The following is a 21,449-nucleotide window of genomic DNA, read 5'->3' on the forward strand; positions in this document are numbered from 1 at the left end:
CCTAACCAGTACATACCCTTAAAAGGCAAAGGCTCCACTTGTAGCTAAGCAACCATGGTCAACACATGAGGGAAGAGACAGTGTCAAGTTAAAAGAAAAGGCTTATATAAATGAAAAGAAAACTGGAAATCCAGTGGATTGGGAGAGCTATTAAAAAAAAAATAAAGGCATACAAAGAAAGTAATGAGGTGTAATCAGGAATATGGAGAAAAAAATTGCAAGGAATATGAAAGCTAACTGCAAAAGATTTTATAAATATGAGAAAGGGAGTGGTAAAGGGGAATGGAGAAAGGGAGTGGTAAAGAGGAATGGGCCCATTAAAGACATACACACAAGACAATAAGGAAATGGCAGACATTGTATCCATTTTCACAGTGGCGGAATAGGACAAAATACCAGTGGTACATGAACTTAAAAATAAAACGGGGGGGGGGGGGGGACTTAATGGATTTAATAAAAAGCTTTTAAAAAATGGTAATGGAGAAAATAATGAGGCTTGATATAGACAAATCTCCAGGACTTGATGGTTTCTACCCCAGGATATTGAAAGAAATAGGTGAGGAAATTGCAGATGTGTTACTTATAATTTTCCATAGCTCTTTAGATTCAACAATTGTGCCTTTTGGATTGGAAATTTGCAAATGTAACTCCATTATTTGAGAGGGAGGGAGAAACTAAGTAACTTTCAGTTGGGAAGTTATTGGAATCTATCATCAGAGAGGTGACTGAGCATTTGAACAAGTATCAGCTGATCAAAGAGTTAGCATAGATTTGTGGAGGATGGAAATGCCTGACTAATTGAATTTTTAGGTCATTTATGGATGTTGTCTATATGGATTTTCAGAAGACATCTGATAAGGTTCCACACAAGAGATTATCAAAAATGAAAGTGCATGGAATACGTGGGGTTACGGGGATAGGGCTTGGGTGGGATGGCTGTCGGTGTAGGGACCGGGTGCTAGGGTTTGGATGATCAGCCATGATCTCGTTGAATGGCGGAGCAGGCTCGAAGGGCCGAATGGCCTACTCCTGCTCCTATCTTCTGTGTTTCTGAATTGCAGGTAACTTTGTGATGGGTGCTGGTAATTGGTTGGGGGGTAGGAGACCGAGAGTAGAGATAAAAAGAACATCCCTTTCTGGAATGTGACCAGTGGTGTTTGCTAGGAATCTGTACTCGGACCTTAGCTTTTCATCATTTAGAATATGGATGAAGAAATAGAATGTTGTATATCCAAGTTTGTAGATGACACTTAAGAGGCAAAGTAAGTTGTGTAGATGGGAGCAGGGAGTTACAAAAGGAAATAGACTAATTGAGTGGTAAAGACTGGCAGATGGAGTTCAAGGTGGGGAAGTAAGGACATCCACATTGAATCTGAGAAAAACAAATCAGAATATTTTCTTAATGGGGAGAGACCAGGAGCTCTGGAGGAGCAAATGGATTTAGGTGTTCATGTACACAAATTACTAAAAGCCAGTGCACAGGTACAAAAAGGCTAATGGAATAAAAACAAATTGCTGAAAAGACTCAGCTGATCAGGCAGCATCTGTGGAGGGAGAAACAGAGTCAAAACTGATGATGGCTAATGGAATATTGGTCTCTTTCTCAAGAGGGTTGGAATACAAAATTGAGGAAGTGATGCTTCAGTAGGACAGAGCCATAGGCAGACGCCATCTGGAGTACTGCGTTCAGTTTTGGGCACCGGACTTCAGGAAAGATATATTGGCCTTGGAGGGGTTACAGAGTAGATTCAGCAGAACGATACAGAGCCTCAAAGGGTTAAATTATGAAGCTAGGTCGCATAAACTTGGTTTGTATTCTCTTGAGTTTAGAAGGTTGAGGGGTGACCTAACCAAGGTGTTTAAATGATAAAGGGATTCAAACTATTTCTTCCGGTGAGGGAATCTGGAATGAAAAAATGTAATCTTAAATTTTGAGCTATGCCAGTGAGGAGTGAAATCAGGAAACATTTTTTCACACAAAGGGTAGTAAAAATTTGGAACTTTCTTCTGTCAAAAGGATGTAGATGCTACATCAGTTGAAATTATGAAGACTAAGAGTGATAGATTTTTTGTTAGTGAAGGGTTGCAAAGGCAAGTAATTGGAGTTGAAGAACAGATCAGCCATGATCTATTAGAATGGTGGAATAGGCTTGAGGGGCTGAATGGTCTACTCTTGCTCCTATATTCCTTGATAGTTAAAATCTTTTTCATTTTACATTAGTTAATTTTCACCCATTAATTCTTCCCTCGAGGCCTCTGGGGAGAGGGGAGTGCTGAAGGTAAGCAGGTGGAAGGCGGTTGCTGCACAAGTGAAAAAATATTGAGGGAAATGTTAGGACTTTCAATATAATCCTAAATAATAACATTCAGATACTAGAGATAGACTAACTTCAGAGATTTATTGAACATTAAGAGACTACTACAAGCAAGCAATACATCTATATGCTCACACGTAGTGACATAGACTTTGTTCCATGGTGATATATTTTACTAAAACACACCTACCTTTTTCACAGGATATGATGTAACCCTAGCACCTTGTGCTATCCTTTTGCCTAAACCTGACAAATCAGTTCTGTCCAGTTTTGCAGTATATCACATGACTTTTTGCTGTGAAAATGTTATGTTGTGGCGGATCGCCACCTAAACAGGCGCAATCCACTTTTCCGTCCGTGGACAATAAATCGGGCACCTTGCCTTTAAGAAGCATGCTGCCTTTAAGGCATGACAAAGGAGCGGGCGTCGCCCTCAGTGTGTACTCAAAAGCGCGGGTGTCGCCCTCAGTCTGTTTTCGGGTTTAGCAGAGAGAGGAGCTGGGGCAGCCATCTCTCAAGAGAATGTAATAAAAGCTATGTGTTCCTCAGATCGGTTCGGCTTCCATTCGTGTTCCGCAGCAGCCGCAACATTGGTGACCCTGACGCTCAGAACGTATTCCGAGCACTGCAATGGCGGACACGAACGCAGTTTCCGTGAAACTGCCGGAGTTTTGGGAAAACCAGCCCGAAGCCTGGTTCCTCCAAGCTGAGTCCCGATTCCGGCTGCGACACATCACCACAGATGGGACAAAGTATGACTACCTCGTCGCATCACAGTCACGAAGGTCTGGATAGCGCTGCAGAACTCACCAGAGGAGGGCAAGTATGCACATCTTAAGGCCGCGCTCCTTAAAAAATTTACGACCTCGCCATACCAGCGAAACTGCCGCCTCCTCGACCTTCCAGGCCTCGGTGACGCCTCACCGTCAGACCTCCTCTCCCACATGCTCTCACTCACCGACGAGAGCCCACCCGGGTCCCTCTTCCACATGCTGTTCATCCGCCAGCTACCTCCCAACATCCGCCCAGCGATCATGGCGTCCGGCCTCACGGACCTAGAAGCCCTGGCCGACGAGGCCGACAAGCTGCTGTCCGCTCACTCCAGCCGCGACGTCGCTCCGGACCTGGCAGCCACAGCCTGGGCGCGCCCCTCACCGGCCACCACGCGGCCACAAGGCCCAGCCACGGGGCCTTCGCGCCCCACAAACCCGGGCTACTGTTACTACCACGCACGGTTCGGCGCCAGGGCACAACGGTGCACACCTCCCTGCTCCTTCAAGTCCGCCCCCGTACCAGCCCCCGCGATGGCCGTGGGCCACGCGGGCTCCCTGCTGTACGTCACGGATGAAAAAACCGGCCGCCGGTTCCTGTGCGACACTGGAGCTCAGCACAGCATCATCCCGGCCTCCGCCCTCGACATCCAAAAGGGCGAACGAGGACAGGCGCTGGCTGCCGCTAACGGCTCGGACATCCGGACGTACGGCACCCGCACAGTCACCCTCGACCTCGCTGGTCGCCGCTACCGATGGGAGTTCATCACTGCCAAGGTACTCTCCCCTCTCATCGGCGCAGACTTCCTGTGCGCCCACGGCCTACTGGTAGACATCCCTCGACACCGCCTCGTGGACATGAACACCATGTCCCCCATCCTGGGCGCCATGGCCCCCCGTCAACCCGCCGACATGGCGTCACAGTGCCATGCCCAAGATGACTACTCGGCCCTCCTGGCCGAATTCCCGGCCCTCACCAACCCGACCTTCTCCGCGGAGGTCGCCAAACACGGGGTGGAACACTTCATCCCCACCACAGGCCCCCCAGTGTACGCCCACGCCCGCAGGCTGGACCCAGCCAAACTGGAGATCGCGCGGACCGAGTTTGCCACTATGGAACAGCTCGGCATCATCCGCCGCTCCAACAGTCCCTGGCCTCCCCACTCCACATCGCCCCCAAACCAGGTGGGGGTTGGCGCCCCTGCGGGGATTACCGCCGCCTCAACGGTGCCACCACCCCTGATCGGTACCCCGTGCCGCACATTCAGGACTTCTCGGCTAGACTGGCCGGCCGCTCAGTCTTTTCCAAAGTCGACCTGGTGCGCGGCTACCACCAAGTCCCCGTCCACCCCGCGGACATCCCCAAGACGGCTGTAATCACCCCCTTTGGGCTTTTCGAGTTCCTGCGGATGTCCTTCGGCCTCAAAAATGCAGCCCAGGCATTCCAACGGCTCATGGACTCGGTCCTTCGGGACCTGAAGTTCCTGTTCGTCTACCTGGACGACATCCTGGTAGCCAGTTCCTCCAAGCAGGAACACCTCGAACACCTTCGCATCCTGTTCGGAGCGCCTCAGCGACCACGGGCTCATCCTCAGCCCAGCCAAGTGCCAGTTCGGCCTGGACAAGATCGACTTCCTCGGCCACCACATCACCCATGCTGGGGCCATTCCCCTGCCCACCAAGGTGCAGGCCGTCCAGCAATTTCCCCGCCCCACCACCATCAAAGGACTCCAGGAGTTCCTCAGGATGGTGAATTTCTACAACCGCTTCATCCCCAAAGCGGTGTCCCTCATGAGGCCCCTGTCTGAAGCCCTCCGGGGCAGGAGCGGCAAGATGGCGGTCAAATGGACGGCAGACGTATCAGCCGCCTTCAACTCCGCCAAGACCGCGCTCGCCGACGCCACCCTGCTCCCGCACCCACGGCCCAATGCCAGAGTAGCGCTCACCACGGACGCCTCCGACCACGCGGTCGGCGCCGTGTACGAGCAGTGGGTCGACGGCGCCTGGCAACCACTTGCCTTCTTCAGCCGCCAACTACGCCCCCCGGAGGTCAAGTACAGCACCTTCGACCGCGAGCTCCTCGCGCTGTACCTGGCGGTCCGCCATTTTCGGTTTTTGCTGGAGGGCCACCCCTTCACTGCGTTGGTCGACCACAAACCCTTGACATTCGCAATGGCAAAGACAACCGACCCCTGGTCCGCCAGGCAGCAGCGCCAGCTCGCGGCAGTGTCCGAGTTCACCACGGACATCCAACACGTCTCTGGCCGAAACAACGTGGTAGCCAACTGCCTCTCCCGCCCCGCCATCCACGCCGCACACCTGGCAGTCGACTACGCTCAACTCGCAGCAGACCAGCTCACGGACCCTGATCTGCTCTCTGCACCTACCAAGGCTACGCCTGGCCGACGTCGCCTGCGGCCCGACCGCAGTCACGGTCAAGTGAGACATATCCCTATCTCAACCTCGGCCCGTCGTCCCAGCGTCCTGGCGCCGCCGGGTATTCGAGATTCTCCACAACCTCTCCCACCCCGGCGCCCGCGCATCCATCAAATTGGTAGCCAACCGCTTTGTCTGGCGCGGCCTTCGCAAGGATGTGCGTACTTGGGCCAACTCCTGCCTAGCCTGCCAACAGGCCAAGGTGCAGCAACACACGAAAGCACCCCTCAAGGAGTTCACCGTCCCTTCACGTAGATTCGACCACATCCACGTGGACATCGTCGGGCCCCTGCCGCCGTCGCAAGGCCACACGCACTTGCCGACGATCGTCGACCGCACCACGCGCTGGCCCGAGGCAATTCCACTGACCTCTACCACCACCGCCGACATCGCCAGAGCCTTCGTCAGCACCTGGGTCGCACGGTTCGGCGTCTCCTCCGACATGACGTCGGACAGAGGTCCGCAATTTACCTCTGAATTCTGGACCGCCATCGCACACAATCTCGGGGTGACCATTCACCGCACCACAGCGTACCACCCCCAAGCCAACGGACTGTGTGAGCGGTTCCACAGATCCTTGAAGGCATCTCTTCGAGCCAGCCTCCAGGACAGCGCCTGGACCCACCGACTCCCGTGGGTCCTCCTCGGCCTGCGCTCCGCGGTTAAAGAAGACCTCCATGCATCGGCAGCAGAGCTCGTGTACGGCCAGCCACCACGCGTACCCGGCGAGTTCCTGCCCACCGCCATGACACCCTGGTCAGCCGACCAGCAATGCCACGACTTCGCCTCACCGGCGCTACAGTTCGCCCCGGTGCCCATTGCCCGGCACGGCGAATCCACCTCACACGTCCCACTAAGCCTGCACCAGGCACGGTTCGTTTTCATCCGGCACGATGCCCACCGCGGACCCCTTCAACCCCCGTATGGCGGGCCCTACAAAGTGCTACAGGCTGGGGACAAATTTTTCGACCTACAAGTGGGCGACAGGACTGAAAAAGTGTCGGTTGACCGACTCAAGCCAGCACACTCGGAGCCCGGTGAGCAGGTCCCAGTAGCTCGTCCACCGCCACGCGGCCGACCTGCCCTCAAGCCAGTACACCCGGCTGCTCCACGCCCGGCCGTTCCACGTCCACCAGCGTCCTACAAGAGCTGCTCCGGCCGGCCCATCAGACCGCCGCACCGTCTCGTCCACACCTCCTAAGCGGATTCTGGGGGGAGCTGTGTGGCGGATCGCCACCTAAACGGGCGCAATCCACTTTTCCGTCCGTGGACAATAAATCGGGCACCTTGCCTTTAAGAAGCATGCTGCCTTTAAGGCATGACAAAGGAGTGGGCGTCGCCCTCAGTGTGTACTCAAAAGCGCGGGTGTCGCCCTCAGTCTGTTTTCGGGTTTAGCAGAGAGAGGAGCTGGGGCAGCCATCTCTCAAGAGAATGTAATAAAAGCCATGTGTTCCTCAGTTCGGTTCGGCCTCCATTCGTGTTCCGTGGCAGCCGCAACAATGTAAACATTCAATCACCACTTACACCAGATAGTTCCAGTCTTCAAGGTTACTACATCCTGTTTTCTACATTGTTCCTCTCATCTTATCTTGCCTCAGCACTTTAGCATTATGCCTGGACTTGCCTATGCAGTTCAATACTTCTCCACTTCACTTCTATTTATTCCTAACTTTGCCAAACTAATTTAATCCCCACAAATCCTTTTCCAGGCATTTTCAAAGCTTTACAGTTAATCATATATGCTAACTATCCCATGGTGCTCTTTACCTATCTCAAGTTGTCAACTTATTATATTTTACATTTCCTTACAGAAAGATGGAGAGCACAGTACACTTCGCTGGAGGGGCTGTCAGGTCCTTGGATCTGCTGCAAGAAGGATGGAGCTTAATCAGATCCCAGGGGTCTTGCATTAGAGAGTCTTTGTTTATAGTATAATGTACCTGATTCAGTTTCAGATGTACAGGAAACTCTCTGGTATCCAGCACCGACGGGACCGGGATAGTGCCGGTTGATTAAAAATTCCGGATGACGGAGAGGGTTATCTACCGAGGCTATTTTTAACAAACAAAAATTAAAAAAATCAAGAAATGTGCAGTATACAGTAATTGGGTACTCACCTACAGAAATTTGTTAAATGGATGGTGGAAGATGCTTGATTGAGTACAGTACTGCCGTGCTGCAAGATGGGGGAGATAATTGATGATAAAGATGGAGAGACGCACAGAAAAATGGCGGATCGGAAGAGACTACCGGCAGCACAGGAGAGTCAGACTCCTGTTATTGAGGTGTTCGGACTTCCGACAGCACCAAGAAGCCGAGTAGTGGCAGTTTGGAGAACTACCCCTACTGACTAACTCGGCCACCGTGGGAGATTTGGACTCGGCAACATTTCCAGTTATTGAGGTGTTGTTTTCGGAGTATGAATTTTGCCGGTTAATAGAGAATTCTGGATATTTAGGTGCCGTTTAAAGAGAGTTTCCTGTACATGGAATGGGGCCCTGCCCCATTTGCAATGAAGAGAAGTTTCTAGTAGATAAGGGTGTACTTCCCTTGAAACAACTATCATATAAATAGTTGGAAATTACAATGGCAGCCTGCCAACAGCAAGAAGGATCCTAATCAAACTGATAGCTCCATTAGGAGCCTGTGCTGATCAGTATACAGCAATCATCTCTGCTGCAATTCCAGGGGAACAAGGGTTGAAGGGCATTTGACAGTTACTATCTGTGCTGATAGTTAAATGACTAGGGAGCGGTAGCATAGTGGTAATGTCACTGGGCTAGTAATCCAGAGGCCTGGATTAATGATCCAGAGACCCACCACGGCAGCTGAGGAATTTAAATTCAATTAACTAAATCTGGAATAAATAGTATCAGTAATGGTAACCATGAAACTATCGGATTGTCAAAAAAAAACATCCAGTTCACTAATGAAATCTGCCATCCTTACCTGGTCTGGCCTATATGTGACTCCAGACCCACAGCAATGTTGACTCTTAACTGCCCTCTATGCTACAAAACAAAATAAGAATGAAACCGGACGGACCACCCAGCATCGACCTCGGCACCCACCTGACCCTCAAAGTCCTCCTCACCTGGGGACTTGTGCCAAAATTGGGAGAGCTGTCCCACAGACTAGTCAAGCCTGACATAGTCATACTCACAGAGAATCATACCTTTCAGCCAATGTCCCAAACTCCTCCATCACCATCCCTGGGTAGGTCCTGCCAGTGGGACAGTGGTATACAGTTGGGAAGGAGTGGTCCTGGGAGTCTTCAACATTGACTCCGGACCTCATGTCTCATGGCTTCAGGTCAAGCATGGGCAAGGAAACCTCTGCGGTAGCACCACTACTGACCGAGCTGGCCGAGTCCTGAAGGACATAACTGCCAGTCTAGGCCTGCGACAGGTGTGAGAGAAACAACACGAGGGAAAAACCTACTTGACCTCGTCCTCACCAATCTACCTGTCGCAGATACATCTGTCCATGACAGTATTGGTAGCAGTGACCATCGCACAGTCATTGTGGAGACGGAGTCCCGTCTTCACACTGAGGACACCCTCCATCGTGTTGTGTGGCACTACCACCGTGCTAAATGGGATAGATTCAGAACAGATCTAGCAGCTCAAAACTGGGCATCTATGAGGTGCTGTGGTCCATCAGCAGCAGCAGAATTGTATTCCACCACAATCTGTAACATCATGGCCCGGCATATCCCTCACTCTACCATTACCATCAAGCCAGGGGACCAACCCTGGTTCAATAAAGAGTGTAGAAGAGCGTGCCAGGAGCAGCACCAGGTGTACCTAAAAATGAGGTGCCAACCTGGGGAAGCTGCAACACATGCATGCTAAACAGCGGAAGCAGCATGCTATAGACAGGGCTAAGCGATCCCACAATTAACGGATCAAATCAAAGCTCTGCAGTCCTGCCACATCCAGTCATGAATGGTGGTGGACTATTAAACAACTAACGGGAGGAGGATGCTCCATGAATATCCCCATCCTCAATGATGGTGGAGCCCAGCACGTGAGTGCAAAAGACAAGGCTGAAGCGTTTGCAACCATCTTCAGCCAGAAGTGCCGAGTGGATGGTCCATATCTGCCTACTCCTGAGGTCCCCACCATAACAGAAGCCAGTCTTCAGCCAATTCGATTCACTCCATGTGATATCAAGAAATGGCTGAGCGCACTGGATATAGCAAAGGCTATGGGCCCCGACAACATCCCGGCTATTGTGCTGAAAACTTGTGTTCTAGAACTAGCTGCGCCTCTAGCCAAGCTGTTCCAGCACAGCTACAACACTAGCATCTATCCGACAATATGGAAAACTGCCCAGGTATGTCCTGTCCACAAAAAGCAGGACAAACCCAACCTGGCCAATTACCGCCCCATCAGTCTACTCTCAAACATCAGCAAAGTGATGGAAGGTGTCATCGACAGTGCTTTCAAGTGGCACTTACTCACCAATAACCTGCTCACTGATGCCCAGGTTGGGTTCCGCCAAGACCACTCGGCTCCCGACCTCATCACAACCTTGGTCCAAACATGGACAAAGGAGTTGAATTCCAGAGGTGAGGTGAGAGTGACTGTCCTTGACATCAAGGCAGCATTTGACCGAGTGTGGCATCAAGGAGCCCTAATAAAACTGAAGTCAATGGGAATCGTAGGGAAAATGTTCCACTGGCTGGAATCATACCAGCACAAAGGAAGATGGTTGTGGTGGTTGAAGGTCAATCATCACAGCCCCAGGACATCGCTGCAGGAGTTCCTCAGGGCAGTGTCCGAGGCCCAACCATCTTCAGCTGCTTCATCAATGACCTTCCCTCCAACATAAGGTCAGAAATAGGGATGTTCGCTGATGACTGCACAGTGTTCAGCGCCATTCACAACTCCTCAGACAATGAAGCAGTCCATACCTGCATGCAATAAGACCTGGACGACGTTCAGGCTTGGGCTGATAAGTGGCAGGTAACAATTCACGCCACACAAGTGCCAGTCAATGACTATCTCCAACAAGTGAGAGTCCAACCACCGCCCCTTGACATTCAACGGCATTACCATCGCTGAATCCCCCACCATCAACATCCTGGGGGTCTCCATTGACCAGAAACTTAACTGGATCAGCCACATAAATACTGTGGCAACGAGAGCAGGTCAGAGGCTAGGTATTCTGCAGTGAGTGTCTCACCTCCTGACTCCCGAAAGCCTTTCCATCATCTACAAGGCACAAGTAAAGAATGTGATGGAATACTCTCCACTTGCCTGGATGAGTGCAGCTCCAACAACACTCAAGAAGCTCGACACCATCCAGGACAAAGCAGTCCGCTTGATTGGTACTGTAAAGTCTGTGGGTTGTTTAGTTAATTAATACATAGACTACCAGAGTAACTTAAAACAGGACTTTACTATTCGAAGGTCAGGGCGAATCTGCCCAATAAATCCTGACACAGCACTTATATACCGGTGTGGTCACCGTCGGTATTACAGTATACAGAAGCCAACAAAGTAGTGCAACACCTAAAGTAGTTCTCTTAAAGGTGGACGGTTACATACAATAGTTCTCTTAAAGGTAGACAGGTACATACACTACAGGTACCCCATCCACACCTTAAACATTCACTCCCTCCACCACTGGCGTAACGTGGCTGCAGTGTGTACTATATACACAATGCACTGCAGCAACTTGCCAAGGCTTCTTCGGCAGCACCTCCCAAATCTGTGGCCTCTTCCACCTAGAAGGACAAGGGCAACAGGTGCATGTGAACACCACCACCTCCAAGTTACCCTCCAAGTCACACACCATTCTGACTTGGAAGTATATCGCCGATCCTTCATTGTCGCTGGGTCAAAATCTTGGAACCAAGATCCTAACAGCACTATGGGAGTACCTTCACCACTCGGACTGCAGCGATTCAAGAAGGTGGCTCACCACCACCTTGTCAAGGGCAATTAGGGATGGGCAATAAATGCTGGCCATGCCAGCAATGCCCACATCCCATAAATGAATTTAAAAAAAACTATGAACTAACTCTGTATAGAATGCTGCTAGATGACTTTGTTACTAACAGTAGCAAAGAGCTGGTCTAGTAGGCAATTAGTGAAGAGCTTTATTTATCTAGGTCTAGAGGAGCAAGTTATTAGCACTGTTGCCTCACAGCGCCAGGGACCCGGGTTCGAATCTGGCCTCGGGTGACTGTCTGTGTGGAGTTTGCACATTCTCCCCGTGTTTGCGTGGGTTTCCTCCGGGTGCTCCGGTTTCCTCCCACAGTCCAAAGATGTGCGGGTTAGGTTGATTGGCTATGATAAATTGACCCTTAGTGTTAGGGGGATTAAATACATGGGGTTACGGGGATAGGGTGGGATATGTGTTGGTGTAGGGGTTACGGGGATCGGGTGGGATATGTGTCGGTGCAGGCTCGATGGGCCGAAATGGCCTCTATCTGCACTGTGGGGTTTCTGTGATTCTGTGTGATATATTGCAGGAAGGGCCATTTTATGCTCTTACACCTCACTTGAGCCAACCAGTTAAGTATATCAACTAAAAGCATCTCACGCTTGCTGGCCAGATTGCCCTCACTGTACTTATTTAGTGCTCAGGCTTCTTCTAGTACCCAGAGTGCCATTGTACATATTCATGGACATGGAGGTACTTGCATAATATATTCCACAAAGTGCACAGTGGCACTTTGAGTTTTGGAAGAAATTGAGTGCCCAGTGTGTTTGACAACTATAATCTGGCCACACATGCATTAACTTTGCATACCAGCACAAATTTCCCAGCCCCAAGGAGCCCAACTTATGCCAGTAAGTAGACAAAACAATTATGCTTTGAACACATGGGACTGAGCAAAGTGTTCTCAACAGAATTAAAATTATAATTTTTGGCTTCAAATCCAAAATCTTTAAAAAAAAACCCTCATGGCTGATGAGACCCTGGAGTGAAAAGCTCATGGCTGATGAGATCCTGGAGCAAGTGGAAGTATAGGAATATAGAAACAGGAGTAGGCCATTCAGCCTCTCGAGCCTGCTCCACCATTCAATAAGATCATGGCTGATCTGCGACCTAACTCCACATACCTGCCTTTGGCCCATATCCCTTAATACCTTTGGTTAGCAGAAAGCTATCAATCTCCGATTTAAAATTAACAATTGATCTAGCATCAATTGTCATTTGCGGAAGAGAGTTCCAAACTTCTACCACCCTTTGTGTGTAGAAGTGTTTCCTAATTTCACCCCTGAAAGATCTGGCTCTAATTTTTAGACTATGGCCCCTAGTTCTAGAATCCCCAACCAGTGGAAATAGTTTCTCTCTATCTACCCTATCTGTCCCCCTTAATATCCTGAAAACTTCGATCAGATCACCCCTTAACCTTTTAAATTCTAGGGACTACAACCCTAATTTGTGTAATCGCTCCTCGTGACTTAACCTTTGAAGTCCGGGTATCATTCTGGTAATCCTACGCTGCACTCCCTCCAATGCCAATATATCCTTCCTAAGGTGCCCAGAACTGCTCACAGTACTCCAGGTGTGGTCTAACTAGGGTTTTGTACAGCTGCAGCATAGCTTCTACCCCCTTATATTCTAGTCCTCTAGATACAAAGGCCAGCATCCCATTAGCCTTTTTGATTATTTTCTGTACCTGTTCATGATATTTTAACGATTTATGTACCTGAACCCCCAAGTCTCTTTCGACCGCCACTGTTTTTAGCCTTTCACCATTTAGAAAGTACCCAGGCCCAGAAATTTGGGTCTCCACAGGTGAGTACGCACGGGGTACTCACCCGTAGGCTCAATGGAACTGCCGGTTTCCTGCATGCACTGTGCATGCGCGGGAAACCAGCACTTCCGTTCCCCTGAAAGCAGGGGTTCAGAGGTCGAACGCGTGCGCGGGAGAGGATGCGCGTGCGCATCGAACTTTGTTTTTTTTTTAACAGGTTTTCCCTGCAGAATTTAGAAATGTAAAAAGCAGGCGTAAGGCCTGCTTTTTACAAGGTAAGTGGTGAATTAACTAAAATTAAAACATTTTTTCCACAGGTTTATTATTTTTAAATACTTTAAAGCAAGGTAAGTTTATTTTTAGCCCCGTTAGAAAATAAAATTATTTTTTCAAAAATTTAAATTATTGTTTAAAAGTTATTTCATTTAATTTATAGTTTATTTAAAAAATGTGGTTTTTTAAAATTTTTTTTGAAGATTTAGTGATGTTTTGTAAGAAGAAAGGGCCCGTAGTATTTCTAAGTTTGACAGCACTTCCTGTCAGACTTATGAATGGAGCATTCCCTGCTCTGATTGGCTCCCCATGGCCCACGTGATCCCAGGGGACGCATCGAACTAACTGCGCCCCTGGGATATGCAAGCACTGCACGCTGGCAGCTGGACCAGGCCCCGGATCGGAATTCCACGGGGGCCCACAGCTTAACGGCCGGCACGCAAGGTAAGTGCAGATCGGGGGCTTGCACCCGCGGGAAGCCCCCGACCCGAATTTCTGGGCCCCTGTTTTTTCCTTTTTAGGTCCAAAGTGGATGACCTCACCTTTGCCTACATTGAAATCCATTTGTCACAATTTTGCCCATTCACTTAATCTATCGATTTCCCTTTGTAATTTTATGCTTTCATCTACACTGCCTACAATTTCACCTATCTTTGTGCCATCGGCAAATTTGGATATATGACTTTCTATGGCATCATCTAAGTCGTTAATAAATACTGTGAATAGTTGAGGCCCCAAAACAGATCCCTGCAGGACACCACTAGTCACCTCCTGCCAATTTGAGTACCTACCCATTATCCCTACTGCCTGTCTCCTGCCGCTCAGCCAAATTCTTAACCAGGTCAATAATTTGCCCTCAATTCCATGAGCTTCTAGTTAACAGTGTCTTATGTGGGACTTTATCAAATGCCTTCTGGAAGTCCATATAAATAACATCCATAGACAATCCCCTGTCCACTACTTTAGTCACCTCTTCAAAAAGTTCAATCAGGTTTGTCAGGCATGACCTGCCTTTCACAAAGCCATGCTGGCTCTCTCTGATCAACTGAAAATTTTCTAGGTGTTCAGTCACCCTATCCTTAATTATAGACTCTAGCAATTTCCCGACAACAGTTGTTAGGCTAACTGGTCTATAATTCCCTGGTTTCCCTCTCTCACCATTTTTAAATAGCAGAGTGACATGCACAATTTTCCAATCTAAAGGAACGGTTCCTGAATCGAGAGAACATTGGAAGATTATAGTTAGGGCATCTGCAATGTACTCACCTACTTCCTTTAAAACCCTGGGATGGAAACCATCTGGTCCTGGGGATTTGTCACTCTTTAGTGCCATTATTTTCTTTATTACTGTTATTTTACATAGATTAATTTTATTGAGTCCCTGTCCCTGATTTAGTTTCCTTGGGATTTCTGGCATGCTATCCTCTTCCTCTGATGCAAAGTAATTATTCAACATGTCCACCATTTCCTTATTATCATTGATAATATTATCACTTTCAGTTAACTAAATCTGGCTCAGTACTCATTACTAAGTCTATTATGACATGCCCCCTTGTTGCCTCTAGTATGGGGAGCCCTCAGTACCCATGGTTCACTAAACCTCCTCTGAGACTATATACTGCCCAAATCTCATGCACACCTGGTGTCCATCAGATCTCTGAACAACCATTCCTGTCTTACAACAACAACTTGTATTTATATAGCACCTTTAATGTAGTAAAATGTCCCAAGGCGCTTCACAGGAACATTATCAATTTGATACCAAGCCATGTAAGGAGAAATTAGGGCAGATGATCAAAAGCTTGGTCAAAGAGGTAGGTTTTAAGGAGTGTCTTAAAGGAGGAAAGAGAGGTAGAGAGATGGAAAGGTTTAGGGAAAGAAAGAAAGAAAAGAAAGTTTTGCATTTATATAGCGCCTTTCATGACCACCGGACGTTTCAAAGTGCTTTACAGCCAATGAACTACTTTTGGAGTGTAGTCACTGTTGTAATGTGGGAAACACGGCAGTCAATTTGCACACAGCAAGGTCCCACAAACAGCAATGTGATAATGACCAGATAATCTGCTTTTGTTATGTTGGTTGAGAGATAAATATTGGCCAGGACACCAGGGATAACTCCCCTGCACTTCTTCGAAATAGTGCCATGGGATCTTTTACATCCACCTGAGAGAGCAGACGGGGCCTCGGTTTAATGTCTCATCTGAAAGACGGCACCTCCGGCAGTACAGCACAGGGAGGGAATTCCAGAGATTAGGGCCTAGGCAGCTGAAGGCACAGCCATCAATGGTTGAGCAATTAAAATCAGGGATGCTCAACAGGCCAAAATTAGAGGAGTGCAGATATCTCGAGGGGGTGGGGGGCGGTTGTGGGGCTGGAGGAGATTACAGAGATAGGGAGGGGCGAGGCCATGGAAAGATTTAAAAACAAGGATGAGAATTTTAAAATCGAGGCGTTGCTTAACCGAGAGCCAATGTTAGCGAGCACAGGGGTGATGGGCGAACGGGACTTGGTGCGAGTTAGGACACGGACAGCCAAGTTTTGGATGACCTCAAGTTTATGTAGGGTAGAACGTGGGAGGCCAGCCAGCAGTGCGTTGGAATAGTCAAGTCTAGAGGTAACAAAGGCATGGATGAGGGTTTCAGCAGCAGCTGAGCTGAGGCAGAGTCAGGTGATGTTATGGAGGTGAAAATAGGCAGTCTTAGTTATGGCCTGGGTATGTGGTTGGAAGCTCATTTCAGGGTCAAATATGACACCAAGGTTACGAATCTATCTCCCCCTGCCAAGTTATGGCTTAATTACCATGTTCCAGGAATTGTTTAATCTTTGCTCATTTAAATAAAATGTGGAGGGGAAAAACAAAGAATGAAAGAAATAAAAATCAATGGTTGGATGGAATCCAGATTCAAACCAGATTTCAATCCTACCTCTGAAGCTGCCAGTTTCCTTGCGGTATGGCCTACTTAAACTACTGAATTAACTTGAGTAATAATATTCAACAAGGCCAATTGAGAAACTAAAGGGCAAAAAGACTGCTAATATTGCCTTGGCAACTCCTACCGAGTTGCTTAAGCTAATGGAATTGCTGTAGTCCGAATGTGAATGCAGATTGAAAAAAGTGAAAATAAGTAGCTTTAAAATAGGCCAGGTTAGTAGCTAAATATCACAACAATCCTCCAGACTATCTGTGAATATGGAAAGGGAGATCCACTAGTTTATGTAAAGTTTTGACAGCATCCATCACATGCTTAACATCATGCCTCAAAGTGTTAAAAGTATTTATATATAAAACAGAAAAACAATACTGGGACAGGCGGCTTTGTTTCTAGTCATTACAATACTTAAGACCCCTTTCGACCCATGAACAAGCCACAGGAGATCAGCTACTATTTATTTTGGAGGGGTGGGAGAGAAAAAGAGAATCAGTTTATACAACACATATTTCACAATAGAAAACTGTTTTAAAGTACATATATCTCAAAAGTTCTGAAAAATAAGAAATGTCAACATGAGCATGATCCCAGCAATGGATTTTGTGCATCATAGAGCTAATTTAACGCCAATTTACAGCTCTTTGATTTGTGAAAGGTTCAAATAGGGAACTCAAGCCAAACATAACAGTAGTAAGTCTTCAGTATTTGTACTAGCAAGAGATTTATCAAAGAAGAATTGAGCGTTCTTGAGGATGCAAATACGGTTGAGACTGAGGACGAATTAAACAAATGTCTTTGACAATTTTATTGCCAACATGGAGATCCTGGTACAGTAAGTTGTTCTGTCCCTTGAGTAGCTGCATGGCAAGTAGTTGGGGTCACAAGTTCAAAGAGGCCTAAAAGCTAATACAAAAGCAAAATACCGTGGAAAATACTGTTGGAAATCTGAAATAAAAACAGAAAATGCTGGAAACACTCAGCAGGTCAGGCAGTATCTGTGGAGAGAGAAACAGAGTTAACGTTTCAGGTCGATGTTGCCTGACCTGCTGAGTATTTCCATCATTTTCTGTTTTAATTTTAATCAACCCTGGGAAACCATGATGGCGCGTTCAGGAGGCTGTGCTCCCAGAAGAGCCTTGTTAGATAGGAGCACAAGTCGGAGTTAGGTCTGTAGGTCTGTAACACTCTAATCCCGATTCTCTGACTCATTCTCTTGTGTAGCGAGGTGCTACTCCCAGAATGTAGCCGTGCTAAATTTGCCCTAACACAGGGCTGCAGCTGTCACACAGCTCTGAAGTTGTGCCCCTCCCTCCACTGTCTGCAATGGAACAGTTCTGCGACACATGGAGGACTCTGTAATTGATGATATAGGAGCCACTTGCACAATCACAGGTTTCAGCCAAATCCCTCTTCCTACGCAAATAAAAAGCAAAAAACTACAAATGCTGCTAGTCTGAAACAAAACAAAAACTACTGGAAACACACAGCAGGTCAGCCAGTATCTGTGGAGAGCACAGACATAGAAACATAGAAACATAGAAGATAGGAGCAGGAGTAGGCCATTCGGCCCCTCGAGCCTGCTCCACCATTCAATGAGATCATGGCTGATCATCCAAATTCAGTACCTTGTCCCTGCCTTCTCCCCATACCCCTTGATCCCTTTAGCCTTAACAAATATATCTAACTCCTTCTTGAATATATTTAATGAATTGGCCTTCTGTGGTAGAGAATTCCACAGGTTCACCACTCTCTGGGTGAAGAAATTCTTCCTCATCTCTGTCCTAAATGGCTTACCCCCTATCCTTAAACTGTGACCCCTGGTTCTGGATTCCCCGGCCATCGGGAACATCCTTCCTGCATCTAGTCTGTCTAGTCCTGTTAGAATTTTATAAGTTTCATTGAGATCCCCTCTCATTCTTCTAAACTCCAGCGAGTATAAGCCCAATCGACCCAATCTCTCCTCATATGTCATTCCTGCCATCCCAGGTATCTGTCTGGTGAATCTTCGCTGCACTCCCTCCATGGCAAGAACATCCTTCCTCAGATAAGGTGACCAAAACTGCACACAATACTCAAGGTGTGGTCTCACCAAGGCCCTGTACAACTGCAGCAAGACATCCTTGCTCCTGTACTCGAATCCTCTCACTACGAAGGCCAACATACCATTTGCCTTCTTACCGCCTGCTGCACCTGCATGCTTACCTTCAGCAACTGGTGCACAAGGACACCCAGGTCTCGTTGCACTTCCCCTTCTCCCAATCTGTTGCCGCTCAGATAATAATCTGCCTTCCTGTTTTTGCCACCAAAGTGGATAACCTCGCATTTATCCACATTATACTGCATCTGCCATACATCAGCCTAATCACCCAACCTGTCCAATTCATACTGGAGTTTCTCGGCATCCTCCTCACAGCACACACACCCACCCAGCTTTGTGTCGTCTGCAAACTTGGAGATATTACACCTAGTTCTCTCGTCTAGATCATTTATATATATTGTGAATAGCTGGGGTCCTAGCACCGATCCCTGCGGTACTCCACTAGTCACTGCCTGCCACTCGAAAAAAGACCCGTTTATTCCAACTCTTTTCTTCCTGTCTACCAGCCAGTTCTCTATCCAAGTCAGTACCTTGCCCCCAATCCCACGTGCTTTAACTTTACACGCTAATCTCTTATGCGGGACCTTATCGAAAGCCTTCTGAAAGTCCAAATACACCACATCCACTGGTTCTCCCTTATCTATTTTACCAGTTACATCCTCAAAAAATTCCAGTAGATTAGTCAAGCACGATTTACCTTTTGTAAATCCATGTTGGCTTTGTCCGATCCTGTCACTGTTTTCCAACTGCTCTGCTATTGCATCTTTTATAATGGACTCTAGCATTTTCCCCACTACCGATGTCAGGCTTACCAGTCTATAATTCCCCGTTTTCTCTCTACCACCTTTTTTGAATAGTGGGGTAACATTAGCTACCCTCCAATCCATGGGAACTGTTCCAGAACCTATAGAATTTTGGAAGATGACCAGCAATGCATCTACTATTTCTAGGGCCACTTCCTTAAGTACCCTAGGATGTAGATTATCAGGCCCTGGGGATTTATCCGCCTTCAATCCCATCAATTTCCCTAACACCATTTCCCTACAAATACTGATTTCATTCAGTTCCTCCCTCTATGTTCCCCGACATCTCTGGGAGGTTATTTGTGTCCTCCTTGTGAAGACAGAACCAAAGTATGTATTTAATTGGTCTACCATTTCTTTGTTCCCCGTTATATATTCCCCTGATTCTGACAACTTAATGTTTCAACAACTTGCATCTATATAGCACCTTTAATGTAGAAAAATGGCCAAGGCGCTTCACAGAGTGGAATAAAACAAAAATGGATACCAAGCCAAAGAAGGAGATATTAGGAACGGTGACCTAAAGGCTTTGTCAAAGAGGTGGGTTTTAAGGAGGGCCTGAAAAGAGAGGGAGGTGGCAAGGCAGAGGAGTTTATAGAGTGTATTCGAGAGCATGGGGCCTACACGGCTGAAGGCATGGCGGTGGAGTGAAGGGAGGGAGGGAAGCAGGGGAGGTGCATTAAAGTCCAGTATCAGCGGAACAGAGAGGTTTGTGAGGCCCTGGCCTAAGATTTGAGGAGGTTACAGAGATAGGGAGGGGTGTTACCATGAAAGGATTTAAACATGAGGATGACAATTTTAATTTAGAAGAGTTGGAGGACCAGAAGCCAATGTACGTCAGCAAGGACCGGGGTAATGGGTGAGTGGGACTTAGTGCGGGATAGGATACAGGCAGCAGAATTTTGAATGAGCTGAAGGTGATAGAGCATGATGATGAGAGGCTGGCCAGAAGAGCTTTGGAATAGTCAAGTCTGGAGGTGACAATGGCATGAATAAGGGTTTCAGCAGCAGATGGACTAAGGCAGGGGCGGAGGCGGGCAATGTTACGGAGGTGGCAGTAGGCGGTCTTTATGAAGGGAGGTTATGGTGTCGGAAGCTCAGCTTGGGTCTAATAGCACGCCGAGGTTGCAGTGTGCTTCAGCCTTAGAGAGTGGTTGGAGAGGAGGATGGAGTCATTGGCAAGGGTACAAAGTTCATGGCAGGGGCCAAAGACGATGGATTCTGTCTTCCCAATGTTTAACTGGTGGAAATTGCAGCTCATCAAGACTGGATGTAGGTGAAGAAGGGAACCAGTAAAGGTAGCTGAACAGATGGTCACAAGCTTAGTGACAAAAAGGTCCACGAGTTCTTTACACCTGTGTGAGAGTGGAGGAGGCAGGGGAGAGGATTTTAAGGATACGATTGATAGTGGAGTAAAGAAGCCAGGGGTTATCTCTGCTCTCCAGGATGATCTTGGGAGTAATGGTCAGTTTTGGCAGAGGATAGTGACGCTCGATAGTGCTTGATGTGGTCCAGCCAGATTTGATGCTGGATGGCCAAATCAGTTGTACGTCAGATACACTCAAATCAACGCCCCATGGGACTTAAAAAAAATTCATTCATGGGATGTGGGCGTCGCTGGCAAGGCTAGCATTTATTGCCCATCCCAAATTGCCCTCGAGAAGGTGGTGGTGGTGAGCCGCCTTCTTGAACCGCTGCAGTCCGTGTGGTGAAGTTACCCCCGCAATGCTGTTAGGGAGGCAGTTCCAGGATTTTGACCCAGCGACAATGAAGGAACAGCGATATACTTCCAAATCAGAATGGTGTGTGACTTGGAGGGGATAGGTCACTTGAGGGAGTGAAGATGGCATCCACACCAAGGGGAACAACTAGGATGGGAGAGAGTAAGCATTTTACTGAGGGCAAGGGCCTCAAAGGTGGAAGTGAGGATGTGGTTGAGTAAATCAGTAGCTGCAGCGTACTGTGGTGAATGGAAGACCAAAAGCTAGACACCTGGGAGATTGAAAATGCAGCTGTAAGTGACTTGGGGGAAGAGTTTTTTTTACAGGGGCTTACACAGAAGGAAGTGGGGGTTGGAAGGGGGTAGAGGGATTTGGGTAGTGAG

Source organism: Somniosus microcephalus, chromosome 16, assembly GCF_052327205.1.
Source record: "Somniosus microcephalus isolate GS21.2 chromosome 16, FLI_Smic_1.0, whole genome shotgun sequence".
Lineage (NCBI taxonomy): Eukaryota > Metazoa > Chordata > Chondrichthyes > Squaliformes > Somniosidae > Somniosus > Somniosus microcephalus.